At 33.3% G+C, this 18,244-nt stretch overlaps 1 long non-coding RNA gene across 1 annotated transcript; it reads right to left on the bottom strand.

Moving 5' to 3' along the window:
* Positions 1-17,196: 17,196 nt before the first annotated feature.
* Positions 17,197-18,018, bottom strand: LOC134289862 (uncharacterized). Its single transcript, XR_009998719.1, has 2 exons — positions 17,924-18,018; positions 17,197-17,867 (listed from the first exon to the last, which is right to left on the bottom strand). It is a non-coding gene; the product is annotated as an uncharacterized LOC134289862 (long non-coding RNA).
* Positions 18,019-18,244: the final 226 nt, after the last annotated feature.

The following is an 18,244-nucleotide window of genomic DNA, read 5'->3' as shown; positions in this document are numbered from 1 at the left end:
TCTTTTATTAGAAAACATTTGCTTCTATCCCCCAGCAGGGGTGTAAGTGACAAAACCCCACTTTTAGGTAAAACAGGTTTAATGATTTCACCAACTTATCATCCATTCAAAATGTAGAGAGTTGCAAAATCGACCCAATTTTCTCCGTTTCTTTGTAATTTTTCTAATTAACGTAAAATTAATCTTTAAAAAGTTCCTAAGATCTTGAAATTTGAAGATTTTTTTTGATATATGCAGCTCGAAATTGACAAAATGGTCACAAACACCCGTTTACATCTGCCCTCCCCCTTTGTGTTTTGAACGAGAAAACTGCTCTCGAAATCTCAATGATGAAAATGATATAAATGACGAATTATTCAACCCTCGGAAACTTCAAATATACACATTATAATTTATTTGGTTTATTAAAACCAAGTTTAAGGTTTAATTTAAGTTAATAGTTATAAATATACACATTGCAAATAATTTACATATTACGCCAAATATTCTGAAATTTCCAATGTGAAATGTGCTCGTATTGGTACATTTTCTTTTTCTTTCTTGAATTGAACTCTAGAATGTGAAATTTTACTTAATAGTAAAAACAGTTTCTCGCGCACATTATTTAGAAAATTCAGAATTGAAAGGTTGAATCTTTGAAAACGTTCAATGCTTGCAAAGATTTTTCAAAGTTCATCTTAATGAGAAAACAGGCTGCCGTTTTGGTTTGAAATGAGTAATTTTCTGTTTCCGAAAATATTTGTATTTACTTTTCCAGTTATTCTTTAAAAAAATCTTTTTAAGTTCATTGAACTTTTTCAAAATCTCCGTTGAGCTTATTTTCATGTTTATTTTACAAAATTCCTTTAGATTTCTAAACTGCTTACATATATTTCATTGATTGTAACAAGAAGTTGGGATCCGAACCTTCGCATATAGCAACTCTTCGAGAGTGTCATTCAGTTCATTAAAAAAATCGTGCAATATTTTCTTATTTCCATGAAAGTTAATTTGAAAATTTTCCTGGAATTAGTTTAATTGGGCTCCATGAATTGGACATACCAAGATGCTGGTATTTTAACAATTAATTGATTGCAGGCTTCAAAAAAAATAAAGCTTTAATTGAAAGTAATCCAGAGCTGTAGTTATTTCTATATGATTTTTAGGTTTTCCCAAAGATTCAGGATTGTGTCAAACATAGCTTCTGCCGTATTTGTCAAGATTGCATTTAATGAAATATTATTCCTATGGCTAGTGAAAAATTTGGAGCATTGATAATATTTTGATATTTAATTCCATTGTTTCAATTTTTTGATAATATTATTTCTATATTTTTTTTCAGAAATTCCTTTCCTCTAGTGAATCCGTAGGCATTTTATTTGAGAATACATTCAGAGATAGCTCTGGAAATTTCTTCGGCTATTTCCTAGAAAATCAGTAATTTCTTCTCGTGAGGCAATTGCTTTGCGAATTCCCTTGGGAAATCGCTGAGTATTGTCTTAAAGACTTTCTATTTTTTTTTCTTTTTTTGACCTCTATGGCAATTCCTGAGTTTCCCGTTTAACATTTTCTTTGGGATTTTTTGAGCTCTGAGACAAACTAGTCCCGGGCTGAAAGTTTCTATAATAAAGTTATATTATTATTTTGTTTTCAAATTTTGCAAAACTTTTCAAAAATAAATTTGCAGAATTCTTGAGAAAGATCTGATATGGATCTAAAAGTCGGAGTAAGGGACCATAAGGTCGTTTTTTATTTGATAATTATAATCGGACTGGAAAGCTAGACAAATTAAAAAAAAAATGCACCAAATTATTCGATTCGATTGTTCCAGACATTTGAGAGCATTCGTTCCATATTTTCATCTGCTATTTCAAAATTCCAGTAAGCTAAAATTTGAGAGTTCCTTTGAAAATGTTGTCGGTTATTATTTTGGAAATTTTATGACCAATTTGTTCGGAATCTGCTTTGAAAATTTCTTTAAGAGAATATTTGGCAATTATTTTAGAAAGTTCATCGGCAAATTCGTCGGATTCACTTGTTTGGTATTTTTGCCCCCAAAATACTCATTCATTCACTTTGAGATATGTTTGAATTGCTTCAGCAATCTATTCCGTTTTTTTAATTTTTTCTGACACTGTAAGTCAATTTTTCTAGGAATTTCTTTTATTTTTTTTTTGAAAAGTTATCCGGAAATTTCTTAAAATTTTCTTCAGTTTTGTTTTATCAGAATGTCTTCATCAGTGCCATTCTGAATTATTTTTGTAGTTTATTTGAGGAATCTTACGGCAATTCCTCTGAATTTTTTTCCAGCAATTCTTTTGTGATATCGTGATTTCTTCATTGCAGTTTATTTGGAATTCAAAAATTTTCTTTTCAAATTTCATCAACTAGTTTTTTTTTTATAATTCCTTCAAAAATTTCCGTACGGCTTCTTGTAGATTTTTTTTTCTTATTTTTTCGCCAACTACATGTTATAGATTCTTATTACGAAATTTAACTTTGGAGGTTCCTTCCTTTGGAAATGCTTTGCAATTTCTTTAGGAAAATAGCACTTTTTTTTGGTTATTTCTTTTAAACTCCTTTGAAAATTCATCTGGAAACTTTTAAGAAAATTGTGAATTTTTGAATTTTATCAGCCATTGAATCGGCAAATATCATTGAGGTATTTTGATGTGATTTCTTGAAACAAAATAAGAAATTTATATAACAATTTCTGTCGAAATTTCTTTGGTACTCCTTTGAAAATTTCTTTAAGCAATTCTGAGGATGATGATTAACCTGGGCTTGTTAGGGGAATATCTGTAAATAAAAAGAAAATCGGGTTAAGTACGGTTCCTTTGAATTCCACTAAGAATTTGCATCCTTTGACAGATACGTATTTCGACCTCAACTGTAAGGTCGTCTTCAGTGTCTTGTACTTGACTCGACGAATTCTGAGGAAATTTCTATGAAAATTCATTTGGTATCACAATTTATAATCACATACTCTATCGAAAATTATGTTGGAATTTTCATTATCAATGCCATTTGGAATTACTTTGGTAATTTTTTGAGAAATCCTCGGATAATTCATCTGAAAATTCTGAATTTCTTTTATGCAATCCTTCTGAGATTCCTTTTAGAATTCTTCAGTCAATTTCGTGAATTCTTCGGTACTTGATCAATTTTTATGTTCCTCTCTGCTATTGTCTTAATCCATTGATTCGGCAATTTTGTTTGATATTTTTTGTCACATTAGTGAGAAAATTCTTCCAGATTCTTTCCCATAAAATTGTTTCAGATTTTTTTGAACAATTCATTTGGAAATTATTTTAGGGGATGCTTTTAGAGATTCCTAGGAAGATTTCTTCAGATTATTCCTTTATAATTGCTCTGGCATTGTCTTTCGAAAATTGTTAAATAATTCATTTGAAAATTCCCTAAGTAATTATTTGGGGTATTTCTTCCGAGTGTCATTCGAATGCTCAAAAATTCTTCCGAAATCTTCTTTGTCTTGTGAAAATTTCCAGGAAATTTTTTTCGGAACTAATTGAGATTTTTTTGGCAATTTTATTCATAATTGGTTTGGCCACTTCCTTCGGAAATGCTTTCATAGTTTCTCTAAAAATAAGCAATGTCCCTTTGGCAATTTGTCTTGACATTTCTTTGGAACTTCTTAGGAAATTTACATGGGGAAATTTATCTGGAAGTTTCTTATAAAATGTCTATGAACATTCATTTGATATCACAATTCAACAATCTCTCGTGGAGCGGACCTGGTGTGATGGTTAGAACACTTGACTATCACGCCGAGGATCTGGGATCGAATCCCACTCCCGACAAACTCGCAAAATGTGAGTTCTTCCTTCGGAAGGGAAGTAAAGCGTGGGTCCCGAGATGAACTAGCCTAGGGCTAAACATTTCGTTTACAGATAAAAAATAAACTACCTCTTGGCGAATTTTATCGGCAATTCCTTCGGAAATTTTAATGCTCTTTTTTTAGGTCTCTTCTAAATTTTTAATGAAAATTCCTCCAAAAAATCATTTGGAATTCTTGAAAAAAAAACAGCTTTTTTGAATCTTTTTTGACAATTATTTGAGAATTGATTTGGCCACTTCTTTTGGAAATGGTTTTGAGATTGGCTTAAGAAATTAGCAATAATTAAAACAATTTCTTTTGGCAATTCCTCTTCAACTTTTTGGGGCTTTTCGACAATTTTCCTGAAAACTTCTTTGAATTTTTTATGAAAATTTATAAGGTAGCACATCTCATCATGATAAATTTTATCGATTATTTCGTTTGGATTTTTTATCAATGCCATTAGGAAAAATTTGAGGATTTTTCTGGCAATTATTGTTCAACCATTTCTTTGAAAATTCCCTCTGCTATTGTTTTGGTTTGTTGTTTCGCTTCGTTGAGATTTTTTCATGACTTTTTTTTTTGAAAAATCTTTCAGAATTGCTACGACAATTTTGTTAGAGGGTGATTTCTTCAGTTCGTTTAAGGATTGGTGCATAAATTCCTTTGGAATTCATTTGGAAATTCCTCAATTCTTTTGGGTATGACTTCCGAGATTACTCCGAATTTTTTCGAGCGAAAACTTCTACATGAATATTTATTTGTTTTTTTTTTTTGAAAACTACTGCAATCCATTAAGGAATTTTTTATAACATGGATTTGCCTACTTGCTGGAAATGCTTTCGCAATTTTTTATAACAATTTCTCTTGCAAATTTCTCTTGAATTTTTTTTCTTGAAAGCCTTTGTAAACAATTTGTTTTTGTGAATTCCTTGTATTTTTTTCATGAGTATTTTTCAGACGATTTCTTCGTGTTTCTTTCAGAAATGCATTTTCGAGTTTTCCTGTGTGACAGTTTTCGAGATTCGATGCTTTTTTATAAATTTCATCAGCAACCCATTTGAAAAAAATCTCAGGCAATTATTTTTATTCATGTTTGAAAACTTCTTCACTAAATTATTTAAAAAAAAATAATTTAGTCATATTTCCGATTTCCTTTGGAAATTCCTCCGGCACATTAGTGAGCTTTTCTTCTCGTTAATTTTCTTTAAATTTATTCAATGATTTCTTCAGAAATTGCTGTGCTAATTCATTTGAAAAATTCATTGATATTTTCTTCTGCCAACCCTTTGCGGAATCCTTCAGTGTTTTGGGAATTTTTCTGGCATTGTTTTCGGAAAATCATTAAGTATAATATTCTTCAAGCAATTAACTTCAGTATTACTTCAGCATTATTTTGAAATTTTCATTGAAAAATTTCTATGTACTTGCAAAAATATTAGCAGCAACACTTTTTTTGGAAATAGACTTGGATATTTCCTAAAAAAAAGATTTTTTTCTAAATCCTTTGACAATTCATACAAGAATTCCATTGATATTTTTTTGCCAAGAGAAATCCTAAAAATTGCAGATCTTTTTTTAAAAGATTTGCCAACCAAAACAATTCCCAGAGAGATCACTGAAAGCGTTTCCTAAAAATTGTACTAATATGCGTCCACATAATGTTTAGAAGAAAAGTTATAAAAAAATACTTGAAAGGATTTTTCGATATAATTACCGTAGAAATTAATAAAAAACTTGTCAAATCCGTAGTTAAAAGAACTTTCGAGCTTATTTCACCGTTTCACAAGACTTACCAAGGGCAGTTCCCAAAAAAAGGTTGACTAAGGAATTCTAAACGGAATTTCCGAAGAAACTTGAGGAGAAATTGTAGAAGAGAACTCTGAAGGTATTGATGAAGCAGTTTCCAAAGAAATAAATATGAATACAAAAAAATACAAAGTTGCATATTTTGTCCTTGAAACACTGAAAAAATCTCAGAAAACAGCTGAAAAAATTACAAAATGTATAGCCGCAAGAATTTACAATCAAATTTCTGAAGAAATTATCAAATAAAGTACCCAAATAATTTCAAAGGATTTAAAAAAAAAGACAATTACACCGTCTTCGACCTTGCGGCCACTACAGACTGAACATTACAACATTAGACAACGGACAACACATATAACACCCAGTGGCCCAGAGGAGAATTTTCCGTTTGACGAAAAGTTTTCCCCGACTGGAGCGGGAATCGAACCCACACACCTAAACGACTGACGGTTAGCGGCGCCACGAAGCTGCTGAAAGTTTCACAGAAACTGCTGAATAAACTCCAAATAAATTACTGAAGCGTTTGTCAATAAAAAAGAAATACAAAAAAAAACCAAAGGAATTGACGAATGAGTTTCAAAAAAAAAAATTAAAATAAATATGAAATCAAAAATAAAAGTGCTTAAACACATTTCCGAGATAATTCCAATCGTAATTGTCGTACAAGTTTCTAAGGTATTCCTGACGAAATCAAAAAACAAAAATTCCAACGGAATTCTCACAGAAATTACCAAAAGAATTCTCAATTGCCGAATACATTGTCAAACATACCAAATGCTTTACCAAGAGAAATAACGAAGAAATAGAATTTCCAAAAGAATTTACAGTGATTGAACTAACGAAACAAAGCTTTTTCCTACGATAATCTGTGTTCGATTTAAAAAAAATAAATTAAATGAACGTTCATGATTATCATATATCATGAATCCTTTATAACCTTTCATTGCAATAATTTTGCTAAATGAAACGGCATACATAAAGATTAAATTCTTTCTTGCCTTGATTTGTAGTAACATGGAATACTGAAGTTAGTGGAGTATTCAAGAGATTGTCAGTGGCGGTGCTTGGTGATTAAGGCGAAACTGGAAGCATTTCCTCACTTTTTGGTTTTTGATTTTTTTTATTAAATAACGAAGCAATATTTTCAAAATCGGTTTTCGTACACATATAGAGGATGGATCAAGGTATCTTCTGATTTTTTTTTTCGTAATGGAAAATATTTTTCGTTTTTGCAGAAACCATTTTTGAACGAAATTTCACAAAAAAATGGTTTTTGAAAAAAATGTAAAACTTTTTCAACACGAAAAAAAAACTCAGAAGACACATTGATCCACACAACCGTTTTAACCCGTTGGAGCCGGAGGGGTCCTATATGACTTCGGCGATGAAACCGAGCATAACAAACGTATTCGACACCAGCGAGGTTGCGTCGACAGCGGCAAAAAAAATCGGCTCCAAAAGGTTAAGAAATAATGCTTTGTTATTTAAAAAAAATCAAAAACTGAAAAAATGAGAGAATGCTTTCAGTTTCGCCTTAAGTTGCGTCGTCTTTAAAAATTTTATAAGTGCATGATTCAGGGTTGGCTAGGTGGAAATCTTGCTTTTGATTTATTCATGAACACGCATTAACATTTAAAATGAAGTTCCTGAATTAATCACATGCGGCTGAGCTTTTCAAGTACTTACGAAGGTCATAAGATATCAGTACATACCTGTAAATAGAGAAAAAGAAAAATGATTTAATTTTATGTAATCTAGAGAAACACAATAGGAAGAAACCATTATGTATAAGATCCAGAATCCAGAAAAAAAAATGTTCAAAGTTATCTGAATTATTCTTTATTTTTATGTTGAATTTAAACCATACGACGACAAATAGCCCTTAGATTGCTTAACCCAGCTCTATTTAAAGCTGAAAGCGCATGCAAGTTTTATTAACTTTTTAGCGAGAAATTTGCTCGGTTTGATTTTTTAAATTAAACTACAGATTGCAATACAATTTCTTCAAATTTTGGCATTTAGAGTTGCTTATTATGTCACGATTTTTTATTATTCAATTTTACGAAAATAAAGAATCATTAAACAATTTTATTCATATGGATCCGAATGACTACCTCATGGATTTGTAGAATGGTTCTATGGCATTTGGGAAAGCTATCAATGAGTTGCTAGGTAATTTATATGGATTTTTGATCACATGTAAATTTTGAAGAAATTTTCCGGAATTTAATAATTTTCAATATTTAAACTTCATGATATAAGTGCAAAAAAAACGAGAAAGTTAAAACCATGTCAATCAAAAAATCCGATAGAAACAACAAAAACAAAATGTAAAGGCCTCCCAGCTTAATGCTTAAATCTTCCTCCGCGCGCAGCTGCTACCAGTTCATTGAAAATTAATCAATTTTAATGCTCTCTCTCCGTGCTCCATTCAAAGACAGCAGCGTAAAAGTGGCGGCATTTCGCTTCCCAAGGAGAAAAAAAAAGAACTCATTTATTATCAATTTCGATCCACCTCCGGCACCGGCAATTCTCCCGAACCGAACCGTACCGTACAGTACAATAAGGATAGAAATCCATCGAGCACAGGATACGACAAACGCGGGACTTTCAGCTTCATCGAATTTTACTTCAAGAATGTAATTCTGTTTCGTTCCATGGTTCTTCCTTGGGGCTGCGTCAATGACGCGAAGACGACACGACATCGAATGGAATGTGCGATTGCGATGTGTGTGCTGTCGACGTCGTCCTCGTGAGACAAATATTAAGTAGCAGGCAATTTATCTGACTTTCGTTCATATTTGTCTTTTCAAGGATGGAAGTTCTCCACCGGGTTTGTCGGGATTTGTTTTGGTTGTTTCGTCGAACATCCGCTTCGGAAAGCAGTGGAATTTTCACGGTTGAGTGGAGTCGGTGTGACACATTTTGGCAGTGATACTTTAAATATAAATAACACGTGGAATGGAAATTATGTACTTTTACATAATTTCCACTTCACACGTCATTTATTTTCAAAATGCCAATGCCAAAATGTGTCACACCGACTCCACTCAACCGTGAAAATCACATTTTACGACATTTACTTTTTATGAAATTCAAACAAAATAAAACACTTCTTCTTTTTCTTATTCATCTTCTTCTTTATGACTCTACATCCTCACTGGGACTTGGCCTACCTCGCTTCAACTTAGTGTTCTTTGAGCACTTCCACAGTTATTAATTGAAGGTTTTTTTTGCCTTCCATTGCATACATTTATATATTGTGAGGCAAGTGCAATGATACACTATGCCCAGGGAGTCGAGAAAATTTCCTCGACCGGAACGGGAATCGAACCCGCCGTCTCCGCCGTTTTACCATTAGGCTAACTAGGGTCTCCAAATTAGACCCTAGTTAGCCTAGTGGATAATTTTGTAGATAATTTTTTGGAGAACAATTTACATTTTACATATTTTTTTTGGACTGCTGAGAAAATTTGCTTACGATTTAAAAAAAAAAAAACGTTGTGTCTACGATGCTTCGTTCTTAAGTTATGATTCTTAAAAAATCGGCTCATATAGCACATCTGGAAAAGTTACACAAAATTAGTCATAACTCAGGAACGGAGAAACCCACATCTTGAATATTTTACAGATTGAAACTGATGTAATTCTCTTCCAAAAATATTTTTTTTAGAATTTTTCCGGACTTCAAAAATAGTTTTTATTCAACAGTGGAAAATTTTCTGGAAAACAATTTCCATTTTGTATTTTTTTCGAACGCTGAGAAAATTTGCTTATGATTTCACAAAAAAAAACATTGTGCCGACGCTGCTTCGTTCTTGAGTTATGATTTTTCAAAGCAGATGGTGTCTGTGGAAAATGTTGGTTTTCCACTGGAGTTTTCCGGAAAATTATGCGACCCTGATTTTTTTCAATTTTGTTTTAGTTCATATAGGGGAACTTACGTATTTTCGTCAGTTTTGTTCTCTTCGTCATGGGGTTTTTTTTGAAACCTGTTGGTCTTAGAATTGGCCTCAAATCCTTCCCAACCAAGCTGAGTTATATGCCCAAATTTCAGACCATTCGGCCCACAAAAACCCCCCATGACGAAGAGAACAAACCTGCCGATAATACCCTTCGTCACCCTATATATATATGAACCCTACTTGTGAAAAAAATTACTGAATTCTGAGAACCTTGGCACCAATTTGTACGATAATAAAAAAAAACCCTTCTGTGAGGTTACCTGAAGGGGACGGCACATTGGCGTAGCAAGGTTTTTTTTATCTATAGGAGGCCCAAGAGCGGCCTGAGTCGGCATGGCTTGATGTATTTTTTTTTTTCGAGATTTTTACGGCGCCAAGTTCGTCTCGGTACGAAGAGTATTTGAACAAGTGATATTTACGAAAATAAAAAAAAAACATGGGAAGACTAGCTTGCAATGTATCTGGAATTTTGAAAACCGTTAAACTGTTTGGTACATTTCCTAAAAATGTATGTAGCTGGGTGCTTAGACGACATTTTGACTAAATTCTAAAAATATTTTTTCTTTTATTGCAGAAGTGATGCTTTTGGCAATTATTTGTCAATTGCTTTGGGAATTTCTTAGGGAATATATTTAGGAAAAAAATTGGAAATTCCATTCAAACTCTTTGTCAATTTTTTGAGCATAACTTTAGTAATTCCTTTGGATATTGGTTTGGTAATTCCAGTGAGAATTCTTCCGGCTAGTCTTCTGTTTTGATAATTTCTTGGTACTTCCATTGGAATTTGATCAGAAATTAATATTGTTTCTGTAGTTTTAAAGGTTCATTGTTTTAATATTTAATTCCCCATAAACAGCTCCAGCATTTTTAAAACTTTTTTGGCAATTTTTTTTCTGTAATATCCTTTGAATTATTACTGAAAAAGGTATTGAAACAATTTCTTGACAAATTCTTGGAGGAACTCCCGGAAAAATACTTATGTCTGAAGAAGTTTTGTTGGAATTTAAAAAAAAAAGATTTTCTAAAGGAGTCCTTGACGGAGATTCTGAAAAAAAAAATCTTGGAAGAATTACTAAAAATGCCTTGATGGAATAATCAAGGAAATCCCTGGAGAAGTTTTTTAGGAAGGAATTACTGTTACAACCTATAAAGGAATACTTGGTAGTCCCAGGGAAAATTTCTAAAGCAACATTTTGGAAAACTTATGTGCAGGGTTCCTGATTTCCACTTTTCATCTTCTTCCACATTCGAAGACAGTCAGCAGCGAACGGTTGTCGCTTTAGTTCGTGTGTATGCTTGTCAGCGACGACTGTAAACTCCGGCGAACGGTGGGAAGCCACACTTGGAAATTACTCATTCGTCCACATTCGCATCGCAAGCGAATGCGATTCGTGAGTGATGCGATTGATATTGTGCATACGAATTTTTGAAGTTTTCGAAACATTTTCTTTGCTAATCTAGCATTTCAGCAACAATACAGTAAAAATGTATGCATTACATGCAGAAATTCTCTTCTACTTATGATAATAGCCGCTTCGATCGCTCACCAGCATTCTTCACCATTCGCCATTCATTCATTCGCTTGCGATCCAAACTGCGACGAATGGCAACGAATATTCATATCAAGCAGCTGGCCCATCGCTTCCCACTGGTGATGGGGTTGCGTGTTTGATCACGACGATCCGTTTGCTGCATCTTTCTCGATTCGCTTCAGCAAAGAGGAGTGAATATGAATGGAGTGAGGCGAATACACCGATCCTTGCTTATGTGGAAATTCTTAGAGAAATTCTTGAAGGAATTCTGGGAAAAATCCCATGAGGTTTCTTGGGAGAATTCCTTAATAAACCCAGCATTTTTTTTTTAATTTTTTGACAATTTTTTTAAATATATGTGGAAGTTTCTTTTTAAGAAACTTATTTGTCTATTTCATCGATAGTTTTTTTTTTCAAAATTCCTTCGGCCATTTTTTTGAACAATCTTCAAGATATTTCTTTTAACCCTCGATCTGTCGCGTCTTCAACCTCCTTCAGCGACGCCACGTTCGCGCTGTGTACCAGAAGCGTGCATTTTTCATGGTTCGAGTACTCAGCACACGACGCGACCGCTCTCGGGTTAACTTTGCTTCGAAAATTTCACAGAAAGCGTTCACTCTTGAAATTTCTTAAATTATTTTTTTTAGACCATCCTTTTGGTTTATTATATGTGAAATCTTTCCATAATTTCTTTGAAAATTCCTTGAGCCATTTCTTTTGAAATTCCCAATTGAACTTGCTGAAGACATTTACAAATAAATTTTAATATAAAAAATAGCCCAAAAAATTTGAAAATCTAATTGCCAAATCAATTTACAAAGTAATTCTCAAGGGGATACGCGAAGGAAAACCAGAAGAAACTTCTGAAAAAATCCCAAGAATTGGCATAGAATTTGCTGAATAAATTTCTATAGAAATTGCTTAAGACACAAACACGCCAAATGTAATCCAAAAAAACCTAATTCATCAGAGAAATTTCGGTATTGTTCTGCTTTTGCCGAAGGAGTTCGGAAACGAATTCCTAAAAGAATGCCGGAAAAATTCTCAAATGAATAGTGGTGGAGAAACCAAGGAAAGAATTTCTGAAAGAAATTGCCGAAATAGTAGTGATAGAATTGCCAAAAACTAATTCTAACGAATTTTCAAAGAAATTTTCTGAAAAATGTTTTGAACGAATATGCAAATCCATAACCGAACAAGTCTTGAAGAGATATGCCTGAGAGATTAACAAAGGAATTGCTGAAAAAAAAAACCTGAAAAGGAATTCTCTGGCAAACATTTTGAGAATTTCTTAGTTACAGCTTTGAAACTAAGAAATTCTCAAGATATTTTCCAGAGAAATGCCCGAAAATATTGCTGAAAAAATTATCTAAGAAATTTGCGAGGAAATTCACGGATTCATTGTCGAACAAATTCCTGAAGGCATTGCAGAAAGAATTAAAAAAAAAAATCATTGCAGTTGCTGGAATAATGAAGACTTTCAAAATAATTTCGAAAATAATAAAAAAAAAAAACAAATTTTTGATAAATTACTATAACAGTTGGGAAAGAAACTTCATAAAAAGTTTGTTAGGGACCGTCCGATGAAATACAAGAATAAAAATCTATGAAAGTTTTTTTGGTAGATTTTAAGAAAGAATCTCTGAATGATTTTCTAAAATTAAACCCTGGTTGTTAAAAAAAGTGCCTGTTACTGCAATTATTTGGATACAGAAATGCAGCTGTAAAACATGCAATAGGTCATTAAAAACACCTAAACAATGACTGAAAAATCTTTGGAATAATCATTACTGTTTGTGACAAACTGAATAAAATTCAATGCAATAATTTACGCTGTTGCTTGAAGAAACAATATTGGAATAGTGATCGGAACCGGAACAGCAAGGAGTGCTCACTTATTTCTGGCACAAGGAATGTGGATGGTGCATCCATATTTCCTTTTTTTTCAATTTTGCCGATGTACCCACAATGTATATAGAGATATTTGTGTTCTTAAGTTCAAAATTTCTACATTTTACTTTGCCAATCTCAAAAGTTACAGGGCATTTGCAAGCTAAAGTAAAAACATACACTGCACCGAAATGCATGCAATTTAAATAGAATCTTCTCAAAGTTACTAACGTTTTTTGCGTATTCACAGTATTGTGGATGCCGGCCTTAAATTCTTACTAGTTATGTGGTTTTCGAGCTTTTTTAGAATAAAAGTCCTCCAAAATTACGAATGACGATTAACATTAGAAAGTTTCTTACGGAGTGAAAGACTACTACAGGTAAATCGCTTATTAAAAAAAGTTTATTTAAGAAAAAGTTTATTGAAAAAAAAAGTTTATTGAAAAAAAAGTTTATTGAAAAACAATAATTACACTAGTCGACAAAATTGAAACTTTTTTCACGCACTTTGACCATTTGTTCTATTTCTAATGGAATTTGGCCCGCTGAATCCGAATCTGACTTCAGAATTGCTGTAACACGTACAGTTTTTGAGAAAAATAGTGTTTTATTCACAAAGTTTCATATTTTCAAAGAAAATTTAATATTGCCCTTAAAATTTTAAATTTTTCATCGGCTCATTATAACCAATATTCATATTCAATAGATTTTGATCCACTGAGTCAGAATCTGACCTAATAATTTTAGTAACACGTAAATTTTTTGAGAAAAATAGGGTTTTATTCACAAATTCCATATTTTCATAGAAAATAGACTATTGTATTTAAAATTTTTTTTTTATCTGCCAATCTTTACCAATATTTATATTCAATAGATTTTCATATACTGATTCGGAATCTGACCTATGAATTTCTGTAACACGTAAAATTTTTGAGAAAAATAGGGTTTTATTCACATATTACATATTTTCATATAAAATAAGATATTGTTTTTATGTTCTTCAATTTTCCATCTGCTCATCATAACAAATATTTTTATTCAATGGATTTTGATCCACTGATTCAGAAACTGGCCTAAGAATTTCTGTAACACGTAAAATTTTTGAGAAAGTAGGGTTTTATTCACAAAATTTCATATTTTCAGAGAAAATTTAATATTGTCTTTATAATTTCAAATTTTTCATCTGCTCATTATAACCAATATTCATATTCAATAGTTTTTGATCCACTGAGTCAGAATCTGACCTAATAATTTTAGTAACACGTAATTTTTTTGAGAAAAATTGGGTTTTATTCACAAATTCCATATTTTCATAGAAAATTGACTATTGTATTTATAATTTTATTATTTTATCTGCCCATGTTTACCAATATTTATATTAAATATATTTCCATATTATGATTTGCAATCTAACCTAAAAATTTCTGTAACACGTAAATTTTTTGTGAAAAATAGAATTTTGAATAGAAAATAAACTACTGTCTTTATAATTTTATTTTTTTCTATCTGCTCATATCAACCAACATTTGTATTTAATAGATTTTCATATACTGATTCGGGATCTGACCTAAGAATTTCTGTAACACGTAAAATTTTTGAGAATAATAGGGTTTTATTCACAAATTTCATATTTTCATATAAAACAACATTGAAGCTAACCAGTTTGGAAACTACCAAGACTGTGTTTTCCTTTTACTTACGCCAACAATTATTTTTCTCAAAAATTGTACGTGTTACAGAAATTCTTGGGTCAGATTTCGAATCAGTATATGTAAATCCATTAAACATAAACATTTGTTAGGATGCGCAGATAAAAAAAAAATAAAATTATAAAGACAATAGTTTTTCCATGAAAATATAAAATTTTGTGAATAAAATATTTTTCTCAAAAATTTTACGTGTTACACAAATTCTTAGGTCAGATTACGAATAAGTGAAATAGAATCTTTTAAATATAAAATATGAATTGAGATGAGTAGATAAAAACTTTAAAATTATAAAGACAATATTTTATTTTCTTTGAAAATATGAACTTTTGTGAATAAAACCCCATTTTTCTCAAAAACTGCACGTGTTACAGAGATTCTTAGGTTAGTTTCCAAATCGGTGGATGAAAACCTAATAAATATAAATATTGGCTAAAATGAGGAAATTAAAACAAATAAAATTATAAAGACAATAATTTATTTTCTTTAAAAATATGAAATTTTGTAAATAAAGCCCCATTTTTCTCAAAAAAAATTACGTTTTACAGAAATTAGGTCAGATTCTGAATCAGTGGATCAAAGTCTATGGAATTTGAATATTGGTTATGATGAGCAGATAAAAAAATTATATATATTAAGACAATATTTTGTTTTCTATGAAAATATTAAATTTTGTGAATAAAACCCTATTTTTCTCAAAAACTGTACGTGTTACAGCAATTCCGAAGTCAGATTCGGAATCAGCGGGCCAAAATCCTTCGGAAATGGATCAAGTGGTCAAAGTGCGTTATCCACTGTCGACCAGTGTTATTTAAGCAGTTCTTGGAGGAATTCTTTACAGCAAGGAGTTTCTGAAAATTATCTTTGCAGAAACTACCGAAACAAACCTAAAAGGAATTCTAAAATAAATCTTTAAAGAAGTTTACGACGCATTCATGGAAGAATTTCTGTGGGGAACTTGGGAAGAATAAGTAATAATAATAAGAAAGTGATAAGAAGAATTTCCAAAACCATTTGAAAAGAAATTGCTGGAGAAAATCTAAGACTATTCATTGGAGGAGTTTCTGTAATATCCTTTGAATAATTTCTGAAAAAGTTTTTGAAGCAATTTCTTGAGAAATTCTCGGAGGATGTAACCGGTTGGTTCCAATTCAAAGATTTTCGTTTGTATGAGTGATTGTTTTTGGAAAATTCACGTTTTTAAATGTAAACAAAAATACAGTAGGACGCACCCTAGCGAGAAACTTCACCGCTGTAAATAAACCGCTGCTCTCAAAAGGGTGTTAAGATGGCTGGCGCTAAGAAGGAATTTAGAATCAGGTGAGTGCCAATGGGCGCAGCCGTCTTCATAAACTGAAGATTAGTCAGAAGTATACCAGGCGTCCGTGTGTGTAGTTCATTTCATGTAGTGTAGCTCTGTGCAAAAGCGCCCCCCCCCCCGAAGGATTCGCCATCGTCCGTTCAGGACGATCTCCTCAGGCCATTGGCCTTAATCGTTAAGGAGGAGTTCCCATCTCGGCCGTCCAAGGTGGCCATGCCACGGCCGGCCGATTGTGCCTACGAGGGATGACGCCTGAAGATCCCCCCCCCCCCCCAGCAACGCCTGCTTGCGACGTTGATCGAGTACCGGCCATCCACCGATCCCAAGCTGCCCCGGCGGCGAAATTCCGGCCACACGGTAGTGCAGGAGCAGCCGTGTGGGCCAAAGCGACGATGAGTAAGTCTGCAGCAGCAGTGAGTACCAAAATAGGCCTTATAAAATCTCGCTTACACGCCACAATATTTGTTACACCCACACCCACACGCCACACTAGGATTTTGAATAAATTGTGTAAGAATGTGAATCTTCTTGTATTTTCATACTTTGTCCGCGAAACCCCTCCGATTACCGAGTAGCATGCCGGCCCTGAGACCCAGCTCGAGGGGTCTCATGCTACTGAGCTTGAAACCGGGAGTAATTGGGAGCAACTGTGACTGCGGAGCAGCCCCATAAGTCTCCGTAGTTACAATTGGCGCCCCCAACGTAAATTTCGTGGAAGGTAGTCGGAGGATCGGTTAGTATGAAAATCTAAGGATTTTCCAACGGGAGGTGGCAGGGATCCGTGCTTAGCACGAATGCCTAAAACCACATACTAGAAGCGAACCCGATTTTAATTTGTGGAAGTACGAATGGTTTCCATCCAAAAAAATGAGGTCCTGAACGAGAGGACTATCTGAAATCTTCTCGGTTCAAAATTTTAATTTGTTCGTGATCGTCCAAATTTTGACAATTTTTAAAATTATAATACGACTATACTTACTATACATACCTGTGATTATACTTACCAAAAAACCATACTTACCTGTGATATTTTACTATTAAAATCAAAGCAGCATACTTATACTTACCTGTCACTAATTGACAGAGACAGATTGGATAAATTCTTTCAAAATTCTATTGCACGATTTTGCCCAGACCAGAAGGGTCGTGACGCACGTAAGAACTGAATGGTGCTTTATTTAACCCTAAATAGCAATTCAATAATCGTTTCTTAAACCAATAGGTAGTGATGAAGCAGGAAAACGGGAGCGGAACGCAGGGGTTTGTGAGGAGTCATCTCGTCATGTCCTCAGAACGTCACTGCACAGTTTCCACCCACATTCCACCGCTTAGTCATCGCCAATGAATTGGAGAACGGTTAGCGAACTTAGCCTGGAAGGGAATTAAAAAGCATCATTAGTTTTAGAAAAGGTGTCGTATAAAATTTTCGTGGAAAATTTGTAATAACGACAACTTTTCACTTGGTTTGATTGTGGATCAATTGATCACAATCAATAGTTCCCGTTGCAGGAACTGGGGTGTTAAACCAGCACTCATCACGGTAAGACTGGTAAATCAAACCCCCATTAAGTCAACCAATGTTGACCCTTGAGTCAGTCTTGCGATCACTGGTTGTGATCGATTACGTTTAAGTGGATTATTTATGTGCACTTTAATCAGATTTATTACTCACCTGCAGTGCATCTTGCATCATGCAAGATGGCTCGCACGGATTTCCCGGGATTTACAGGGTTTACTGCAGGCAAATCTTCGCCATGAAGATTGTGCTCTGGCAGCAAAACACCCAACCCTCTTTAGGATGTTATCCCACCGCCGACACCAACACACCTAAAAGAGATGCATAATCGAATTAGATTCGATGTTTTATTTCATTGATTACTTACCCTATTTTTTCATTGAAAATTTGGCCCATTTTCAATGAAAATCAGCTATCATCCGTTAACCATATCGCCATGATCATTGTAAACATAAACATTGACGTGCGATCGTTTCCCGATGAGTGACGTTTCGCAATCTGTCACCGATGATCGATCGTCGATCGATTCACCGATCAAAGTGACATTTTGCCCGCCAGTGAATCCCGCCTTTGCAAGGGGTACACTGAAGCGAAAGATCGAATACGATCTAAATGTATATATTGTAAATAGGGTTGTAAAATTGTTTTGCTGCGAGTTTTGTAAAAATGTATATATGTTTGTTTGCCC

This window comes from Aedes albopictus, chromosome 3 (genome assembly GCF_035046485.1).
Source record: "Aedes albopictus strain Foshan chromosome 3, AalbF5, whole genome shotgun sequence".
In the NCBI taxonomy this organism is placed as follows: Eukaryota; Metazoa; Arthropoda; class Insecta; order Diptera; family Culicidae; genus Aedes; species Aedes albopictus.
The sequence above is the reverse complement of the archived record's forward strand: the minus strand, read 5'-3'. Positions and strand labels throughout refer to the sequence as shown.